Raw genomic sequence first — 21,618 nt, forward strand, 5'->3', positions numbered from 1 at the left:
TATGGCAACCCACTCCAGTATTCTTGCCTGGAGAATCCCATGGACAGAGAAACCTGGTGGGCTGCAGTCCATAGGGTCACACACAGTTGGACATGACTGAAGGAACTTAGCCCAGGAGCATGGGCCAGAGAGGATCTTGCATAAGATATTTTCCTGAGATCTTGAAATCTAAAAAAGGAATTTTTCACCTATTTTAAAATTTGATTGATAGACATAGGCTAAGGTGGCCATTTGACTTATTTTTCACATTAACGGGGGAGACAATGTATCTAGAAGATGCACTAATAGGTGAATAAACCTGGATTTTTACAAAAAAATAAAGCAAGATAGATCCTGTGGTATAGTGGAAAATGCATGATATAAAAGATTCAGTGTCTGGGTTCTAGCTATTTTCCTGCACGAAATTAGCATCTAGAACAAGTCCTGTATGATTTCTGATGTCAATCTCTTCATAGCACAACAAAAAAGTTCATGGGAATTAATCGTTTTCTTTAACGCCTGGTAATATTCTCCAAACTTTCCCACAGGGCTCTTTCTAAAAGACAGTCAGATGCTTATCAAAGGCCTTTGAATGGTAAGCAAGTGATGCAAAGACAGAGAGTAAGGTTGAGACCAAATATATCAAGCAGGCAGTGGTAGATGGAAAGGCAGCCTGTAGTGGGTACAGATCCTGCTCAGTGTCTGGAGATGCCTGGCCTTTGCCCACTTCCTAACACGCTGTCTATACAACCAGCAGACTTCCTTTTTGCTTCAGAGACAAGCTGAATAGGATAGATGATTATTATGATAGATGACAGGGTGTTTGTAATTGAGGAGAAATTCTGAAAGAATCAATCAGTTTCAGAGAGCAAAGAATGCTAGATAAATTAATGCCTGTCAATTCAAAGTCAAACTTATTTTTTTTATTGTTGTCATTGAATGTTAAATGTGTTTTGTCGAAAATGATGAGGAAAACACATGATTTGATTTGAGAATCAACTCCTTTTTTTATACCATCCATTCTCTCTGCCATTATCCACTGGAAAATCTTTGCTGTTAAGAATGTGCTAATTTCAGATCATATTACTAATTTGCTGAACATTCAGCCAATGGCTTTCCAGTACAGTCTTCCCTTTCTATGGCCATGGAGACACTCTGAGATCTGGGCTTTGCTGCCTACCATTCTAATTTCACATATCTCCACCTCAGTGTTCAATATGCTCCAAGCCCACATGTCTCTGTTAGTCTCAAGCCCTTTTCCATGTTAGAGGCTTTGGGCTCAAATCTTCTGCCCAGAATGTCACGCCCCCAGATCTTTGCCTAGATGATTCCTCCCAGCCATCCAGGTTTATGTGCAAATGTCCTATTCTAAGAGAATCTTCTCTTGTTTATCTCATCTAAATGAACACTTTCTTCCTGTCTCCTCTTGAGTCTTTATCACATTTCCCTTTAAGATGTTCTCTACAATTCTTATTGCTAAAGTTACTTGAATGACATATTTACTTACTATGTGTTTGCTACACCCCTTTCAACATGGCACACTCTTTGAGAACAAGGCCTTATCATTATTGTCCATCTGCATAACTGCAGCGCTTACAACAGAGCCTTTCATAAAGTAGGTGATAGATAACTGGATAAACAATGAATGAATGCTATTGATATAGATCTCTTAAGTGTCAGCAGGAAATGGAATGTATTAACGTTCTTTTGCTTGAAATATACTAAGTATTTATCATCCTTAAAGTCATCAGGACTAAGAATTCATGATATGACATTATCTATGATATCAATGGTTCAAATGTCATTTGTCCCACTTAAAACAACAAATAACTAGAAGTAGCAAATGAGAGAGGGTAAGGGCAAGAAGAAAAACACACATTTCTTTTTGGTCCTTTTTTCTAGCTCCTTTCTTCTTTCAATGACCTTTCTGTTGAATTTATGCCCACAATGTCAGGTTCTGTTTGCTTTTATGCTTCTTTCTGAATTCTAACATCATTTTTCTTCCCTGAAATATGCCAAACAGCTAATTCTGAATTGCTCTTCCATTTTCTAGCTGGCTGTTTTGCATTACAGGAAGAAGCTTACCTGAATAGTACAATCAAAAGGCTACACACATAATTAAAAAAAAAAACTACTTTCTTAAGAAAAAAAAAAAAACTAGGGTAATTCTTTTGTCATTCTCTGTTTTCATACATATCTTATCCTCTGATGATTAGTAAAGCTGAAGTTTCAAATTTGTAACACTTCTTCTGGTCTCTGGGTTTGATTAATAATAATTGTCAGTCTATTAAAATGGATTGTGATGATTCCCAAGGAATTGGTTGTTAACATAATTAACAGCTGGCTTTACTTTCAAGACATTAATCAAAGGAGCAAGTTGCTGGAAATGACCAGGTTCTCACAAATGTTGCTAATTAGCAAAGGCATTGAAGTTTGGTGACACTGATTCCTGATGCTGTTATCTGCATGATTGTATCACAGATTTAAACACCCCCAATGAGATGTGTTTTCTCAAGTGTTATTAAACCAATAATTTTATTTAAATAAATGTAATTTAAAAAACATTTTATTTTTTTAATTTTTTAATTTTTTTAAAATTTTATTTTATTTTTAAACTTTACAATATAAAAAACATTTTAAAATGGAGTGTAAAAATTTGTAAAATGATCATGAGGTGGAATGTGAAATATTTTCTATTCATAAATGGTAAATAAATTCTTTAATATATGTTAATTATCCCTATTTTGTTCCAACATAGCTTAAGTACCTCCATCATCAAAATAATATTTCTTTCAGAAAAAGGATAAACTTTACCATTATTTGCTCATATCACATATTTTATATCTATGTACAATAAAAGAAGTAGATGAAAGAAATTAAGAAAGGAAAAAGGTACTCAGAAAACTTAACCCACTTCCTATTCCTACCAAGAGAGAGAAACGTGTCTAGACATTTTGGAATATTTGCTTCCAGTACCTTTCAGTTCAGTTCAGCCGCTCAGTTGTGTCTGACTCTTTGCAACCCCATGAATCACAGCACGCCAGGCCTCCCTGTCCATCACCAACTCTCGGAGTTCACTCAGACTCATGTCCATCGAGCCACTGATGCCATCCAGCCATCTCATCCTCTGTCGTCCCCTTCTCCTCCTGCCCCCAATCCCTCCCAGCATCAGAGTCTTTTCCAAAGAGTCAACTCTTCGCATGAGGTGGCCAAAGTACTGGAGTTTCAACTTTAGCATCATTCCTTCCAAAGAAATCCCAGGGCTGATCTCCTTCAGAATGGACTGGTTGGATCTCCTTGCAGGCCAAGGGACTCTCAAGAGCCTTCTCCAACACCACAGTTCAAAAGCATCAATTCTTGGGCGCTCAGCCTTCTTCACAGTCCAACTCTCACATCCATACATGACCACAGGAAAAACCATAGCCTTGACTAGACGGACCTTCGTTGGTAGAGTAATGTCTCTGCTTTTGAATATGCTATCTAGGTTGGTCATAACTTTCCTTCCAAGGAGTAAGCGTCTTTTAATTTCATGGCTGCCAGTACCTTTACAGGCCTACAAAATTTTATGTTGTAATAATTTGTATATAATTTTGTATCCTGCTTTCTGATAGCATTGTCATATCCATTTTCTCTGTCAAAATAGATAATTAATAAAATCATACTTTAATTGACATATATTATCCTATCAAAAATGTGTTTTACATTTCAATTAATAATACATATAAGGTTGGAATCACAAATTTCACTTTTAAAAACAACACTGTAACAAGTATCAACGTTAGAGAAGTAACAGGCTTAGGTCTTACAAGGCTTTTGTGTCTGGATCAGAAAGCAGCAGTACCTGCTATTCCTGGTAGGGTTGCCACATTTAACAAACAGAAACACAAGACACCCAGCAAAATTTGAATTTCATGTAACTAGTGATTTTTTTAAGTACATGTATGTCCCATGTAATAACTAATATAATTAATAATGTGTAAAGGGCTTTCCTGGTGGTACAGTGGTAAAGAATCTGCCTGCCAATTCAAGAGGCATGGGTTCGATCCCTGAATTGGGATGATCTCCTGGAGAAGGAAATGGCAACCCACCACAATATCCTTGCCTGGAAAATCCCATGGACAGAGGAGCCTGGCAGGCTACATTCCATGGGGTCACAAAAGAGCCGGACATGAGTTAGTGATTAAAAACAACAACAATAATACATAGGACAAACTTAAACTAAAAAATTATTTATCTGAAATGTAATTTTGGTTCAACTGTATTTTACCTGGCAACTTTCAACCAGGGTGTTTCTTATATATTGTGGTAAGCAGAATATTGCTTCCCCCCACCTGACCCTCCCCCAAAAAAGATGTCCAGGTCCTAATCTCTAGAACCTATGAGGTTAAAAAGCCAAGGGGAAACTGTTGCAGAGGAATTAAGGTTGCTAATCAGTTAATGTTGACATAGATCATCTTGGATTAACTAGGTAACTCAAAGTAATCATAAGAGTCCTTATAAGATAGAGGCACAAGACAGAACCAGAAAGATGGAGATGTGAGAAATAGCCTGATACTATTCACTTTGAAGATGAAAGAAGGGGCCATGAGCCAAGGAAAGTGGACAACCTCTAAAGTCTGGAAAAGGGGGAAAAAAAAGTCTTCTTTCCCTAGAGTCTCTGGTAAGGAGTTCAGCCCTTCTGATGATTTGATGTCAGCCCAGTGAGACCCCTTGTTTGGCTTCTAACATCCAGAACTATAAAATAATGAATTCTTGTTTTTAACACACTAAATTTACAATATTATTTTAAGGAAGCTATGGCAAAGTAATAAATATATTTTCATGGAAACATTGGTGGTCATTGATATAAGGTAGAATGCACCCCTTGAATTTAATATTGTGATAATTTTATAAAAACGTTTCAAAAATCTGAGCCAAGACCTAGAAAATACACTTCATGGAAGCTCACTGGGGTTACCACTCACTTCCTGAGTGAGCTTTGGATGCTCACTTCCTATTGCCATAACAGCAAAATTGCATAGGAACTTGGAATGTTAGGTCCATGAATCAAGGCATATTGGAAGTGGTCAAACAGGAGATGGCAAGCGTGAACGTCGACATTCTAGGAATCAGCAGACTAAAATGGACTGGAATGGATGAATTTAACTCAGATGACCATTATATCTACTACTGCGGACAGGAATCCCTTAGAAGAAATGGAGTAGCCATCATGGTCAACAAAAGAGTCCAAAATGCAGTGCTTGGATTCAATCTCAAAAATGACAGAATGATCTCTGTTCATTTCCAAGGCAAACCATTCAATATCACAGTAATCCAAGTCTATGCCCCAACCAGTAATGCTGAAGAAGCTGAAGTTGAGCAGTCCTATGAAGACCTACAAGACCTTTTGGAACTAACACCCCCAAAAGATGTCCTTTTCATTATAGGGGATGGAATGCAAAAGTAGGAAGTCAAGAAAAACCTGGAGTAACAGCAAATTTGGCCTTGGAATATGGAATGAAGCAGGGCAAAGGCTAATAGAGTTTTGCCAAGAGAATGCACTGGTCATAGCAAACACCCTCTTCTAACAAGACAAGAGAAGACTCTACACATGGACATCATCAGATGGTCAACACCAAAATCAGACTGATTATATTCTTTGCAGCCACAGATGGAGAAGCTGTATACAGTCAGCAAAAACAAGACCAGGAGCTGACTGTGGCTCAGATCATGAACTCCTTACTGCCAAATTCAGAATTAAATTGAAGAAAGTAGGTAAAACCACTAGACCATTTAGGTATGACCTAAATCAAATCCTTAATGATTATACAGTGGAAGTGAGAAATAGATTTAAGGACCTAGATCTGATAGATAGAGTGCCTGATGAACTATGGATGGAGGTTCGTGACATTGTACAGGAGACAGGGATTAAGACGATCTCCATGGAAAATAAATGCAAAAAAGCAAAATAGCTGTCTGGGGATGCCTTACAAACAGCTGTGAAAAGAGAAGCAAAAAGCAAAGGAGAAAAGGAAAGATATAAGCATCTGAATGCAGAGTTCCAAAGAATAGCAAGGAGAGATAAGAAAGCCTTCCTCAGAGATCAATGCAAAGAAATAGACGAAAACAACAGAATGGGAAAGACTAGAGATCTCTTCAAGAAAATTAGAGATACCAAGGGAACATTTCATGCAAAGATGGGCTCGATAAAGGACAGAAATGGTATGGACCTAACAGAAGCAGAAGATATTAAGAAGAGGTGGCAAGAATACACAGAAGAACTATACAAAAAAGATCTTCATGACCCAGATAATCACGATGGTGTGATCACTCACCTAGAGCCAGACATCCTGGAATGTGAAGTCAAGTGGGCCTTAGAAAGCATCACTACAAACAAAGCTAGTGGAGATGATGGAATTCCAGTGGAGCTATTTCAAATCCTGAAAGATGATGCTGTGAAAGTGCTGCACCAAATATGCCAGCCTATTTGGAAAACTCAGCAGTGGCCACAGGAAAGGCCACTGGAAAAGGTCAGTTTTCATTCCAATCCCAAAGAAGGGCAATGTCAAAGAATGTCAAACCACCACACAATTGCATTCATCTCACACACTAGCAAGGTAATGGCTCAAAATTCTCCAAGCCAGGCTTCAGCAATATGTGAACCGTGAGCTTCCAGATGTTCAAGCTGGTTTTAGAAAAGGCAGAGGAACCACAGATCAAATTGCCAACATCCACTGGATCATGGAAAAAGCAAGAGAGTTCCAGAAAAACATCTATTCTGCTTTATTGACTATGCCAAAGCCTTTGACTATGTGGATCACAATAAACTGTGGAAAATTCTTCAAGAGATGGGAATACCAGACCACCTCACCTGCCTCTTGAGAAACCTATATGCAGGTCAGGAAGCAACAGTTAGAACTGGACATGGAACAACAGGCTGGTTCCAAATAGGAAAAGGAGTATGTCAAGGCTGTATATTGTCATCCTGCTTATTTAACTTCTATGCAGAGTACATCATGAGAAATGCTATGCTGGAAGAAGCACAAGCTGGAATCAAGATTGCTGGGAGAAATATCAATAACCTCAGATATGCAGATGACACCACCCTTATGGCAGAAAGTGAAGAGGAACTAAAAAGCCTCTTGATGAAAGTGAAAGAGGAGAGTGAAAAGGTTGGCTTAAAGCTCAACATTTAGAAAACGAAGATCATGGCATCTGGTCCCATCACTTCATGGGAAATAGATGGGGAAACAGTGGAAACAGTGTCAGACTTTATTTTTGATGGGTTCCAAAATCACTGCAGTTGGTGATTGCAGCTATGAAATTAAAAGACGCTTGCTTACTCCTTGGAAGGAAAGTTATGACCAACCTAGATAGCATACTGAAAAGCAGAGACATTACTTTGCTAACGAATGTCCATCTAGTCAAGGCTATGGTTTTTCCAGTGGTCATGTATGGATGTAAGAGTTGGACTGTGAAGAAAGCTGAGGGCCAAAGATTTGATGCTTTTGAACTGTGGTGTTGGAGAAGACTCTTGAGAGTCCCATGGACTGCAAGGAGATTGAACCAGTCCATTCTAAAGGAGATCAGTCCTGGGTGTTCTTTGGAAGGAATGATGCTAAAGCTGAAACTCCAGTACTTTGGCCACCTCATGCGAAGGGTTGACTCATTGGAAAAGTCTCTGATGCTGGGAGGGATTGGGGGCAGGAGGAGAAGGGGACGACAGAGGATGAGATTGCTTGATGGCATCACCAACTCGATGGACGTGGGTTTGGGTGAACTCCGGGAGTTGGTGACGGACAGGGAGGCCTGGTGTGCTGCAGTTCACGGGGTCAGAAAGAGTTGGACATGACTAAGCAACTGAACTGAACTGAGGAACACTGCACAGAATGATTAAATCTTGGAAAGCTGACATTGTTTTGTTTTGTTTTTGCTAGTGATTGCCTGTGAATGGTTTGAGGAACAAAGAGACTTTAATTCAAGCAATCAGCATCTTACAGCATTAACCATGAAATGAACTCAAATCAGAGAGTCCACTTGGGAATCAAGCTACAGAATAAATCAAAGACAGATGAGATAAGCATATATCCTTCACAACAAACTTTCTCCATCTAAGTTGATGGTGTAGCAAATCCAGTACAAGTTAGCAGCTATTCAGTATGAAGACCCCAATTATTAAATGCACCATAGTTACTTGTATTTATTTTTAATGGGATGGGTAAGGTGGAAAAAAAATGTTGCCTTACTACACAGCTGTGAAATACAATGAAGACAAGTTGTTGAGTGCTTGAGTGTAGTTACTTTGCTTTTCTGGGACTGCCTCACAGCTCACAAGTTTGCAATTAGGAAAGAGAGGATTTTATAGTCCATTTAAAATGTGTGTGTTTCACAGAGAGTTCACATAAAATCAAACTTTGAGATGTAGTGGTGGTTAAGACAGAGCTCTCAAACTCAAGAAGTTCAAAGTCTACAGTGGAGACAGGCTCATAAACAAATAATAACAATACAAGGTGATAAATGTTCTTACAGAGGAACACATGGGAAGCCAGGGAAGCCCTCAGGAGGGAGTAATCAGTGCGCTGGGCTTCCAGGAGAAGGTAATGCTTGACATACTACTTGAAGGAGAGCAGGGAATTTCAGGCACTCCTGCAGCCTGTGTTAAGAAGTAGGAAATAGTTTATGCTGAGGAAATGGAGATTCTTTTTTTTTTTTTTTTAAATGGGAGACTAAATAAATGAGTTTAATATGGTCTTGGGCTTATCGACCTGGTTTACAGGTTATGTATGTGTTATGTATATCACCATGTATTAAAATGGATATGATTCTTTTCATTCCTTTAGAACTCATTTTATATGTCAGCTCTTTTGTTGAGCATTTTGGGCCAGGTGCTGTGCTAGGTAATTCTTACATGTTATTTGATTCTCAGAACAGTTCTCCAAGTTTAATCACCTCACCGATGCCAGTATCTGGTCTGTAACACAGGGGCTCTCTTTACTGGGGAACATGGGATAAAGGAAACCTCATGAAGAATATGATAAGCTAAGTTTGGCAAATATTGAACTTCAGGGTTACTTGAACAGTGTCTAAAAGACTACTTTACATGTGTGTTTAGATCTTTGAGGCTAAGTTCAGACTGGAAATATTGATTTGGGAATTATTTGGCATATGTGGCATTTGAAGCCATGGGAAAGCCTGGTATCATCTAGAGAGAAAGGACATCAAGGGAAGAGAACCAAAGAGTGCATGGATAGGGGGACTTCCCTGGTGGTCCAGTGGCTAATACTTCACACTTCCAATGCAGGGGGCCCAGTTGCCATATTTGGTCAGGGAACTAGATCCCACACATCCTAGCTAAAGAGCCTGCAAGCCCCAACTAAAGATTCCACATGCCACAACTAAAAACAAAAAAGATGCTTGCATGCCACAATGAAGATTGAAGATCCACAACTAAGACCTGGCACAACAAAACAAATTAAAATTAATATTAAAATTAAAAAGAGATATATATATATATGTGTATGAAAAGCAAAGAGTGCACAGATAGGGAGCAGCAACATCTAAGTGAGACACAGATACTAAAGGTAAATAATTATTGACAAAGGGTCATCTGAGAGGTAGTTGGGAAACCAAGTCAGAGTGATAGTTTGGCAAAGCAATGGCAGAAATATTCTATGTTTTATGTCAATTAGAGCAATATGTACCCACTCCAGTGTTCTTGCCTGGAGAATCCCAGGGACGGGGGAGCCTGGTGGGCTGCCATCTCTGGGGTCGCAGAGAGTCAGACACGACTGAAGCGACTTACCAGTAGCAGCAGCAGCAGCAGCAGCAGAGCAATATGTGAGCAGAGTCAACTGGATTTTGCAACAAGGTCATTTATACTGATATTGTTAAAAAATAAATTCATATTTCTGTGATTTCTGTGGTAGAAACAGAGGGTAGGCTGAAATATGACTAGTTAATGGGAAGTAAGGCTGTAATAGACATGAAGAGTATATAATTTTATTAAGGAGTTAAGAATAAGAACAATAAGGCGAGAATCAGAGAGAAAGAGTGCCTGAATAACATGTGGTATTGAAAAAGGTAGCTCACGTTGTGTTTAACAGGAAAGGCTTGAGCATAATTACATAATGCAAAGAAAGAGTCATTAGCATGTGCATATAAATTCAGGATTCTTCTGCTTGTGACACACACCCATATCAAATAAATACAATTTAATAATAAATACTAACTTAAGCTGTGGTATCCAGGTGTGGGGCTGACTCAAAGAGTCTTGAAATCTAAATGGCATTGTTTTACTTCCATGGAATTCAGGGAAATTCTCCATCAGGATCGGCACTTACAATCTTTGACCACACTGGGCTCACCTGTCCACTTTTGGGCCATTAGCTGTGACTAGAAAATTGTGCAGCAAGATACCCGGAGAAGGAAATGGCAACCCACTCCAGTATTCTTGCCTGGAGAATTCCATGGACAGAGGAGCCTGGTGGGCTACAGCCTACAGGGTCACAAAGAGTCAGACATGACTGAAGCGACTTTAGCACACAGCACAGAAAATTGTGCAAATATGATTGACCAGGATGGCAACATGCACCACCTCAGGGCTAGAGGCTGGACTATGACTTGGAATTCCATAGAAACCATTAGAAATGGTGAAGGGATTAACTTCAGTAGAAGCGCTGATGCTCCTGGGAGGACTGAAAAAGGAGGCTTAGCAGCAAAAGTACTAGATGTTCCACATGGAGGACGACTCAAAGATATAGGTTAGAGAAATGAAAAAATCAACAGAGAAGACCTTGATCAGCTTTGGGCAGGAAGTAGCACATGCCTTTCATTGGCATTTCATAGAGAGGCCTTCCCTGCCTGTCTCACTTGTCATACTTGGATCTTCCAAAGTAAATTTCTCCCCCTCTACCCTCTTTTACTTTCTTCCCCAACATCTATTATCATTCTTTAAATTTATTCTACCTACTAACTCACTTATTTCTCATTCCTTTTTAATATAAGTATTCTCATATCAGGGGCTCTGTTTGTCTTTTGTGATATTCTAACTCTGCCATCTAAAGCTTAAAATAGCACCCAGCACATATTTAGATCTCAATTACTTGTGGAGTTAAAAAAGAGATACTGAGAGAAAGAGAAGTTGAGAATACACACAACAGCTTTTGGCTATGGTAATTACAAACTAACATTTTTTCCCCCCTTTACAATAGCAAGTACCATGTTCACAAGTGTGTATATATTTGGATTATATTTTCAAATTTAAATCTGTCATTATCTTTGGATTATCAGGTCAAAAATATCAGGGATGATGAGCTAAAAAGTAAAATGTTTTCATGGAGTAGGATTAATGGATGTTTATATAGCATATTGTCTTGGTTTTGTGGCTTGTGACTACAATAAAAGAAGTAGAAGTCTATAAACTTTACCACAAAATGAAAATGAAGAATATGCTCTAAAATGCCATCAAAGGCACATACATGAAAGATGTAGGTTTTATTCGTGGAAAGATTCTCTAAGTTTAAGCTACAGTTTAAATGTAGTAACCTTTTAGAATTCCGTGAATATGAATGCTCACTCCAAATATCTCCACAGTTAAATAAAACTGCCTTTCAATGAAAGCTTTGGCAACTGGATACCCTCTTGTCTCCAAGTCAGCAGTGAACTGTAATTTTAACGCATGTGGAAACAATACATTAGGTGAACTTGCAAAAAGACCTTTGACAGCTACTCTCTTTGAATATTTTATAAGAGGAAAACTATTCTAAAAAGCAGAAAAAAAAATTGTCTGTTTTCACTTAATTTTCTTGGGGGAAGCTCTGTTGTTTATATGGGCAATACACAAACATGTTTATAAAAGTTTTTCATGATATCATCACTGATGCTTCTTTATCACAGGCGATTACATATGCTTCACATATATATACATGTAAAGTCACTGTTATTTCAGAAAATATTCTGAAGTATAGTATGTCCAAGACTTTATTTTAAAAGAGATTAAAATGGCAAGCCATCTACTAATTTTGTTTATGTTTCATGAGCAAACAGGGAAAAAGCAAACAAATTTTCTGTAAATTAATGCACAGATTTTCATAGAGCAAGGTGTATATTTAATGTTTATGGAAAGTGAAAGAAAGTGAAAATGTTAGTGGCTCATTCATGTCAGACTCTTTGCGACCCCATGGACTGTAGTCTGCCAGGCCCCTCTGTCCATGGAATTTCCCAGACAAGAATATTGGATGAGTAACCGTTCCCTTCTCTAGGGGATCTTCCCAATCCAGGGATCTCCTGCACTGCAGGTGGGATTTTTACTCTCTGAGCCACCAGGGAAGCCCATAATGAGAGAAGGTAGACAAGAAAAACAAATTCTTAACTCTTTTTAAAAAAAATATTTTTTAAAATTGAAGTTTAATTGCTTTATAGAATTTTGTTGTTTTCTGTCAAACCTCAACGGGAATCAGCCATAGGTATACATGTATTCCCTCCCTTTTGAACCTCCCTCCCATCTCCCTGCCCATCCCACTCCTCTAGGTTGACACAGAGCCCCTGTTTGAGATGTATCCCATTGTTCATTGCAGCATTATTTACAATAGCTAAAACATGGAAACAACCTAGATGTCCATCAACAGATGAATGGATAGATAAGTTGTGGTACACATACACAATGAAATATTACTCAGCCATTAAAAAAAAAAAAAAAACACATTTGAGTCAGTTTTAATGAGGTGGATGAACCTAGAACGTATTATACAGAGTGAGGTAAGTCAGAAAGAGAAAGATAAATATTGTATTCTAGCGCATATATACGGAATCTAGAAAAATGGTACTGAAGAATTTATTTACAGGGCAACAGTGAAGAAACAGATGTAGAGAAAAGACTTATGGACACGGGGAGTGGAGAGGAGAGGGTGAGAGGTATGGAAACAGTAACATGGAAACTTAGATTACCATATGTAAAATACTTACTCTTGAATATCAATAAAGTCGATTATAACAATTAGAGAGGTAAATAAGGAAGGAGTAAGGAAGACTATAATAAAGTTCTAAAGTCCCATAAGAACGCTCACTCAGTCTTATCTTTTCGTACATTTCTATAGAAGGTAGGAGCTTTCCATAAAGACATTCGCTGACCCATTCAGTTAATGATTCTTTTATTTGTTAGAATATTTGCATTAAGTGAGATCTTGTACCAAGTACTGTGATAGTTGCTTGATTAAAAATGGTGAAGATCTTAGTCTCTACCTTCTCCATCCCATGTTTTGTTTGGGATTAGGTTTTTAGGCCATGGATGAAGACCTTTTCAGAATATGCAGGGTAACTCCCATTCACTATAACCTTTAGATTTGGGCCAGAGTTTTTTCACAGAATCCCTTTCTTTAGAGGCCCCCATGTTTCCCTGGTGGCTCAGATGGTAAAGAATCTGCCGGCAATGCAGGAAGCTTGTTCAATCCCTGGGCTGGGAAGATCCCCTGCAGAAGGAAAGGTCAACCCACTCCAGTATTCTTGCTTGGAAAAGCCCATGGACAGAGGAGCCTGGAGGGCTGCAGTCCATGGGGCCACAAAGAATCAGACATGACTGAGTGACTAAGAGACACAAACACATCACAAGTAGAAAAAATAAGTAAGTTTATTAAAGTCATCATGGATGATTCTAACTCTGGGTCCAATGCTCAGCACTACAGCACAACCCCCACACCTAATCATTTGCTCTCATGGGGACCTGAGCCCTAAATGGACCCTGTTTAGGCCCTAGAGAAATGTTTCTCCACTCCTCTGGCCCGAATGCTTTTAAAACACAATTGCATGTGAATTTTGCAAATGTTTGTGGTTGTCTTACTTCTGGTGTCTGAGATGAATGCTAAGTGCTAAGCCTTTACATGTGAACAGTGTTCATATCCCAACTTATTCAATCCTTACAACTCTAAGAAGAAGGTATTATTACTATTACCTTTTTACAGGTGAAAAAATTGAGACAAAATGATTGTCACTTGTTTAAGATTCTGCAGCTATTAAGTTTCAGAGTCAGGATGGTTTAGAAGAGGGCAATCTGGCTCTAAATAACATTAACAATAAAAATAAATTTAATATTATATTTTGCTTGTATTGTATAATATATATTGTGTAATAATCTATTTAAAATATAATTATTATTGGCAAAACATGCACTCGGGATGTACTAGGTAGGAATGTGCTAAGTATATTTCATTCCTTATAACGTTTAATCTTCACAATAACAGTTGCTCTTACCTTTTTGCAAATAATGACTTTAAGCCTTAGATCATACTCTTAAGAGGTCATATAGCTGAATATCAAGCTTGCTTATTCTGATCATAGTCAGGCTAAATTGTCACCTGAGAATCATTTGTTAAGTATTCTCCAGAGTATGATTGTATAGAATTATAGAAGTATCTTAGAAAATTCTCAAAGCACTTTTAATTTTTTAATAATGTGACATTTACCTTGATTTTCCCCCTAAAAAATGGAAAAATCATTTCCAAATAAAATAAAATTAAGTATAGCTTCTTTCAATAAATCTTCTTTCTCATTCTATGATCCAGGATTGTAAAATAAAACCAAAGTTGATGACACATGTTTTTTTTAAGGAATGGCAAAGCTTTATTTTTCCTAATTTTTAATATGTCTACCATATGTTGTGTTTTTAATGACAGTGTTTCTTTCAGCTCTTTCTATGAAGTCCTGATAATCAGAAAAATCTCAATAATGTAAACCTCTATTATAAAATATAGATAAATCACAATTAGCTCTGGTTTCTTACTTCCCATAATTTGTTATATTTTTCTCATTTGAACCTTGGTCTCTTTTTCATTTCCTGTGGTTACAGACTGTTCTGAATTCTGTGGAAAAGAAGTAAAAACATATTTTAACAAGTTTTTGGTCAAGAGACTGAATTAATGAAGCTTGGTGTCTTTGGGTCCAAGTCTTATCATACATCCTATTGTTCTTACAGAACTGGTTTTTTGGCTGAAAGAAATCTTTCTCTCAAAACAGCCCCCTTACTGTTAGGAAATTTATAAGTCTCCACCTAATCTAATTTTTCTTAGCCTCTGTCAAATCTGGATTGAATTAGCCTGGGTGATCCAAAATTATTTAAAGAGGATTATAGATATGCACACAGAAGAATATAACTTATGATTTTATATTCTGGCTTATTTACAATTAGCAGATGCATTTTTCAAACATAAAACTATCTGCAGTGGCAGCCTCAGACGTTCATTATGAAAAACATTAGAAGAGAAATAACATTGACTGAGCTACTTTTGTATGTTAAGTTCTATAAAAGGTGCTTTAAATCTGCCATCTTCCTTTAATCTTCCAAAAATGTACTATGTAAGTTATTATTATCTCATTAATACAAATGAGGGGGAAGAACCAGAAAGGCTTTAAGAAATGTACCAAATTTTACATATCTAGTGACGGTGAAGTAAAAGTTTGAAGTCTAAACTATCAGAATTGATGAAAAAAGTTTCTGATATTTGTAAGTTCCTTTTGCATAAGTGTTCAAGAGACAACATCAACATTTTCATTTTTGGAACTCTGTGTTTCACTCATCAACCTTCCACAAATTGACTATTTTGATCACAATTTTTTTTAATTAAGGTTTGAGGCATGTAAAATGAATTAAGGGTAAAAATGAAATCATAGTCATTATCAAAATCTTCAATAGATAGACTTTAAAAATATTTTGAATGAATAAATGCAGCTATTAAATGTGCTATTAGATGATGACTAATTTTCTAATATTTTGACAAAATCTGCATCTAATAAATACATATTGAAAACTAGATTCATTGTTTTATTTGGGTATCGTAACCCATAAAGAAGTATTTTGCCAAATTGTTAAAGCTGGTGTTATGCAGATATTGACTCAAATAGAAAAAAAAAAAAAAAGATACATTTCACAAACTATTAATGAGGGAGACAATTGATGATTTTTAGAAATTCCTAGGGAAAAAAATGCTAAGTGAATTGGTTTATAAGGACTCATAAATAACAGGTGATCACAGGTAGTCAAAATACCTTTATTAAAAACCCCACCTCCCTAGTGGCTCAGGTGGTAAAAAATCTGCCTGTAATGCCAGAAACCCAGGTTCGATCCCTGGGTTAGGGACATACTCTGGAGAAGGGACAGGCAAGCCACTCCAGTATTCTAGCCTGGAGAATCCCATGGACAGAGGAGCCTGGCAGGCTACAGTCTATGGGGTCACAAAGAGTCAGACACAGGAAGTCAAAACACCTTTTTTAAAAAATAAGAGTATAAATTATTTTGATAATATTAATGAAATTTTTAGTCAATGTTTCTCTCTTTCTCTTTCATATCTACTTTCTCTTTTTTTTTTAGTCTTAGTCTCATCCTGTTTTCAGCTTAGAATTCAACAAACTTTTATCAAACTATCTTTGAAAATAGGAAGAAGTGTGTATATTACTGTACAGAAAAAAGATATATGATTATTTGACAAAACTGAGGAAGAATGCTGTTGATTTTATGAATCAGAAAAAAACGACACTTAGGTCTTTAGTGTTCTGTGGTGGGCTTAGTGTTGGAGCATCTTCATTGATATGTTGTATGAAGACAAATTTGCTTTTACTAGAAGACTAAAAAAAATAGTTTGTTTCAGATGATTCAGAAAGATCTCAACAGTTTGGATCCTTGAAATGGAAAATGTAAGAGGAAATTTTAACAAGGATAAATACAATCAAATTGTACCATGTTAAAAAATGTCAGTAGTATAAGTTGTTTGGGGAAGAAATAGATGAATACAAATTATGTGACATGAGATATAATTAGATGCAAATTAATCATGAGCTGACATTGTGACATATTGTTTAGAAAGGAGAAATAAAATATATAATTCACAGGTCACATTAATATTAATAAAATTAATAATAAAATATTAAAATAATTTTAAAATTAATTTCAGGAAATATTAATATTCAGATCAAGGGAACACATACAGTGGTCTATATACTGTACTAGTTGGATTAGATTTAAAATCAAGTATTTACTTTGCATGGTGCATTTAAAAAGAGATAGATTATATTTGCTTTATCTCGAGCATTTATTGAATACATATCAAGCAACTTCTATATCTTGGGGATAATACTAAGCACTGGGATTGATGATGAAAAAATATATACTCTACATATTGTTAATGTCATCAAAAACCATAATGTCTAATGTGTAGGGAGACAAAGCATTAAACATACAAACAAGTAAATCTACAAAACTAATACAAAGTTCTTTACTCATGTGTTACCATATAGGAAAAAAGATGGCTAAACAAATTATCACAGAGTTGAAGAATATAGATGGAATGATTTTAAATGTAAGTCACACAACATATGAAAAATTTGCCTTCTGAGAGTCTGTGTGTGTATATGGGGTAGGGATAACATCAAAGAAAAACATCTTACAAAGGTACTAAAATAAGGTGTCATGAGAAGCCTTTCTGAGATATCTCACAGGTGTTCAGATGCCATGGGTAAAGAAAATATGTGGTGGTTTCAAATGTTGTTGTTCAGTTGCTAAGTTATGTCCGACTCTTTGCAGCTCCATGGACTATGGCCCACCAATCTCTGCTGTCCATAGGATTCTCTGGGCAAGAATACTTGAGTGGGTTGTCATTGCCTTCTCCAAGGGATCTTCCTGACCCAGGGATCAAATCCAAGTCTCCTGCATCGGCAGTCAGATTCTTTACCACAAACCATCAGGGAAGTCCTGATTTCAAATGAGATTCCTGCAAATTACTATTTATTGAATTTATAGGCTCCGGTTTTCAACCATTTCTCATATGGGCAACTGTGTATAGCATAGTCTAGAGTAAACAACACAGGGATTTCTTTTCCTGAGGAATACATTTTTTTTTTCAGCTAGTAATATTTAACTGTAAAAGGGTTGTCAGCTCATTATATCTCAGGAATTTATGTGTAAGGCCCACCTCTGAAGGGTAACAAGCTATCATATATAATTCTAGTCAAAGAAAATAGATAATTTGTAAGTACTGGGATAGGAAAGATGACCAAAGGAAGTTAAAATCAACATGTGGTCTTCTTTTTCCTAAAAATTCTCATTCAGTTCAGTTCAGTTCAGCTCAGTCACTCAGTCGTGTCCGACTCTTTGCGACCCCAGGAATCGCAGCATGCCAGGCCTCCCTGTCCATCACCATCTCCCGGAGTTCACTCAAACTCATGTCCATCGAGTCAGTGATGCCATCCAGCCATCTCATCCTCTGTTGTCCCCTTCTCCTACTGCCACCAATCTCTCTCAGCATCAGAGTCTTTTCCAATGAGTCAACTCTTTGCATCAGGTGGCCAAAGTCCTGGAGTTTCAGCTTTAGCATCATTCCTTCCAAAGAAATCCCAGGGCTGATCTCCTTTAGAATGGACTGGTTGGACCTCCTTGCAGTCCAAGGGACTCCCAAGAGTCTTCTCCAACACCACAGTTCAAAAGCATCAATTCTTCGGTGCTCAGCTTTCTTCACAGTCCAACTCTCACATCCATACATGACCACAGGAAAAACCATAGCCTTGACTAGATGGACCTTTGTTGGCAAAGTAATGTCTCTTCTTTTCAATATGCTATCCAGGTTGGTCATAACTTTCCTTCCAAGGAGTAAGCGTCTTTTAATTTCCTGGCTGCAATCACCATCTGCAGTGATTTTGGAGCCCAGAAAAATAAAGTCTGACACTGTTTCCACTGTTTCCCCATCTATTTCCCATGAAGTGATGGGACCAGATGCCATGATCTTCGTTTTCTAAATGTTGAGCTTTAAGCCAACGTTTTCACTCTCCTCTTTCACTTTCATCAAGAGGCTTTAGTTCCTCTTCACTTTCTGCCATAAGGGTGGTGTCATCTGCATGTCTGAGGTTATTGATATTTCTCCCGGCTATCTTGATTCCAGCTTGTGCTTCTTCCAGCCCAGTGTTTCTCATGATGTACTCTGCATAGAAGTTAAATAAGCAGGGTGACAATATACAGCCTTGACATACTCCTTTTCCTGTTTGGAACCAGCCTGTTGTTCCATGTCCAGTTCTAACTGTTGCTTCCTGACCTGCATATAGGTTTCTCAAGAGGCAGGTCAGGTGGTCTGGTATTCCCATCTCTTTTAGAATTTTCCACAGTTTATTGTGATCCACACAGTCAAAGCCTTTGGCATAGTCAATAAAGCAGAAATATATGTTCTTCTGAGAATGAAAATTTTCATTAGTATGTTTCATAAATAATTTTATAATAAATACTTTACCTTCTAATTCAAGAATGGTACAGTGTTTATTGAATTGCTTGGAAAGAAGTCAAACCATAATTAGTAACAGTATGGGTGTCATGTGACTTCAAGATATTCCAGATTATTATTTCACCTCAGGCAGAATGCAAGCAGCACATGTATATATATATTTAAATTTGATAATATCTTTTCTCTTTAAAGCTACCGTTCCCTTCTCTACCTCATTTTCTTCTTATAGTTTATCCCACAGGTCCCCAGGACATTTTGCCTATAGAGTTTCTCACAGTTTGAAACATTTTCCTCTATGTCTGTATTTACTCCATATTGGCTGCTGGGTTTAGAGACTTCATGAGAGTCAAGTTCTATTCCTCTGGTCAAATTATAAATGCCTCTGTTCTTTCATCATGATGCCTTGGTTTTCCTGTTTTGTGTTGTTAGCCCAGTGATGGCTATGGTTCTTCAGTGTCTAGATTCTTTAATCTATTTGGGATTATAAAATGCTGCTATTCTAATCCCAAAACAACTTTCATTTTAATAGCCATGAGTTTTTAAGAATTATTTTCTTTATTCAGTTTTTTTTTCATTCAGTGTTGCAATTCATACAGGAAAGGAAAGGTAAATCGTCGATTTGTTCTTATTATTTATTCAATTTGAGAGACAGTTGGTTCCCTGTCATCTTCAGAAAAATGACTAACTGGTTTTAAAATCATTAAGGATTCATGGATTTAAATATATTTGATGTAGTTCAGTCCATTGCAATTAATAATCTTATTGACACTCAATTTTTCTCATCTGTAGCCAACGGTGCCCTCTTCAAGCTTGCCTCTGAATCTATGGATATAACCCTATAACTCTATGGTCTTTGATACCTTCTTTACTATCTGGTGTGCCAAGATGTTACAAAAATCATTGTGTATTTCTTCCTTGAGACTTGGATTAAGCCAGAGTTTCCCAAGAATCATCAAATTATTTTAATAAGAAAGATTATCTCAAGACTATAATCTGGGTGCAGAGGTGTTCATTGCTAGTGGGTTATTCATTGTTGATAGATAAATATATATAAACTCTAAGTTAATACTGATATTTATAATTCCAGTTGAGGAACACAGTGTTTTACTTCATTTTTAATTAATTATATCTTATTTTTTGTCCTTCTACATTGAGTACCCTGATTCTGAAAGGTACAGAGTATAGAAAAAAAAAAATGTGATTCCTGAACGCTGTTAAGTATTTTTGCATATGCTGCCCCCAATCCTACTTTTAATAAATTATCTAGATTCACATTATCAAATTACATAGTCATTACACAGTCTACAGTTTCCCTTGTAATTCTCGTTTATTCTGAATTCTATAAAAATCTTATATATTTAATTACTACCATTGGTTTTCATGTAGCTCTCTCTTCATTATGAGTGCTTGAAGTTCAATGTCCAGGTGATTCTTTAGGAAGGCTTCAGGCTTTCTCTGAATTAGTAAATGCTAATCACAGTTTAATTATGCTCTTTATTCAGTTTTGCTAAATATAAACTCTTTGGTTTACATTCCCTTTTATTAAATATCTTAAATATTTTATACTATTCTCTTTTGCCATGTTATTGTCAACAAATCAATGATGATCTAATTTTCTTTCACTTATGTATCATGCACTATTATTGTCTTGTCCAAAGCATTCAGTTCAGTTCAGTTCAGTCGCTCAGTCGTGTCCCACTCTTTGTGACCCCATGAATCGCAGCATGCCAGGCCTCCCTGTCCATCACCAACTCCTGGAGTTCACACAGACTCATGTCCATCGAGTCAGTGACGCCATCCAACCATCTCATCCTCTGTCGTCCCCTTCTCCTCCTGCCTCCAATCCATCCCAGCATCAGAGTCTTTTCCAGGCATTACTGCCGGGGTCCAGCCCCAGCTGATCCAGGGTATTCGAAGGAGAGACGGCATAGGCAAGGGTCAGGAAACAACTTCTTAATTACACTTTAATTAACGATACAAAGAGTAATAGAATGAGGATAGCTCAGTAGGAAAATTCAGTGGAGAAAAGAGGCTGAGTAGCTTGGTTTACGCGGGAGACCAATAAAACTTCAAGACAAGAAGTTTGCACCACTTACGTAGGCCGCAGGCATCCTTCTGTTCTCCCGAAGGAGAGGAGACACTGAGGCCTCCCAGGTCGGATCTTAGAAGCCCAGGCATAATTAGCAAGCATGGTGGGTTCCTCGCTCCAGATGGAGACTCAGCCAGAATTTGAGAGAGAGAGCGACATGGGGAGACCAAGTTTTGGTGAACAAGGCCCGCACTTTATTTTCCAAAGTAGTTTTTATACCTTAAGTTATGCATAGAGGATAATGGGGGAAGGGGTGGAGTCATGCAAGGACAGCAGTTCCTGGTCCTAACGGAAGCCAGGCTTTCAAACTTATCATATGCA

Source organism: Bubalus bubalis, chromosome 7 (assembly GCF_019923935.1).
Source record: "Bubalus bubalis isolate 160015118507 breed Murrah chromosome 7, NDDB_SH_1, whole genome shotgun sequence".
Lineage (NCBI taxonomy): Eukaryota > Metazoa > Chordata > Mammalia > Artiodactyla > Bovidae > Bubalus > Bubalus bubalis.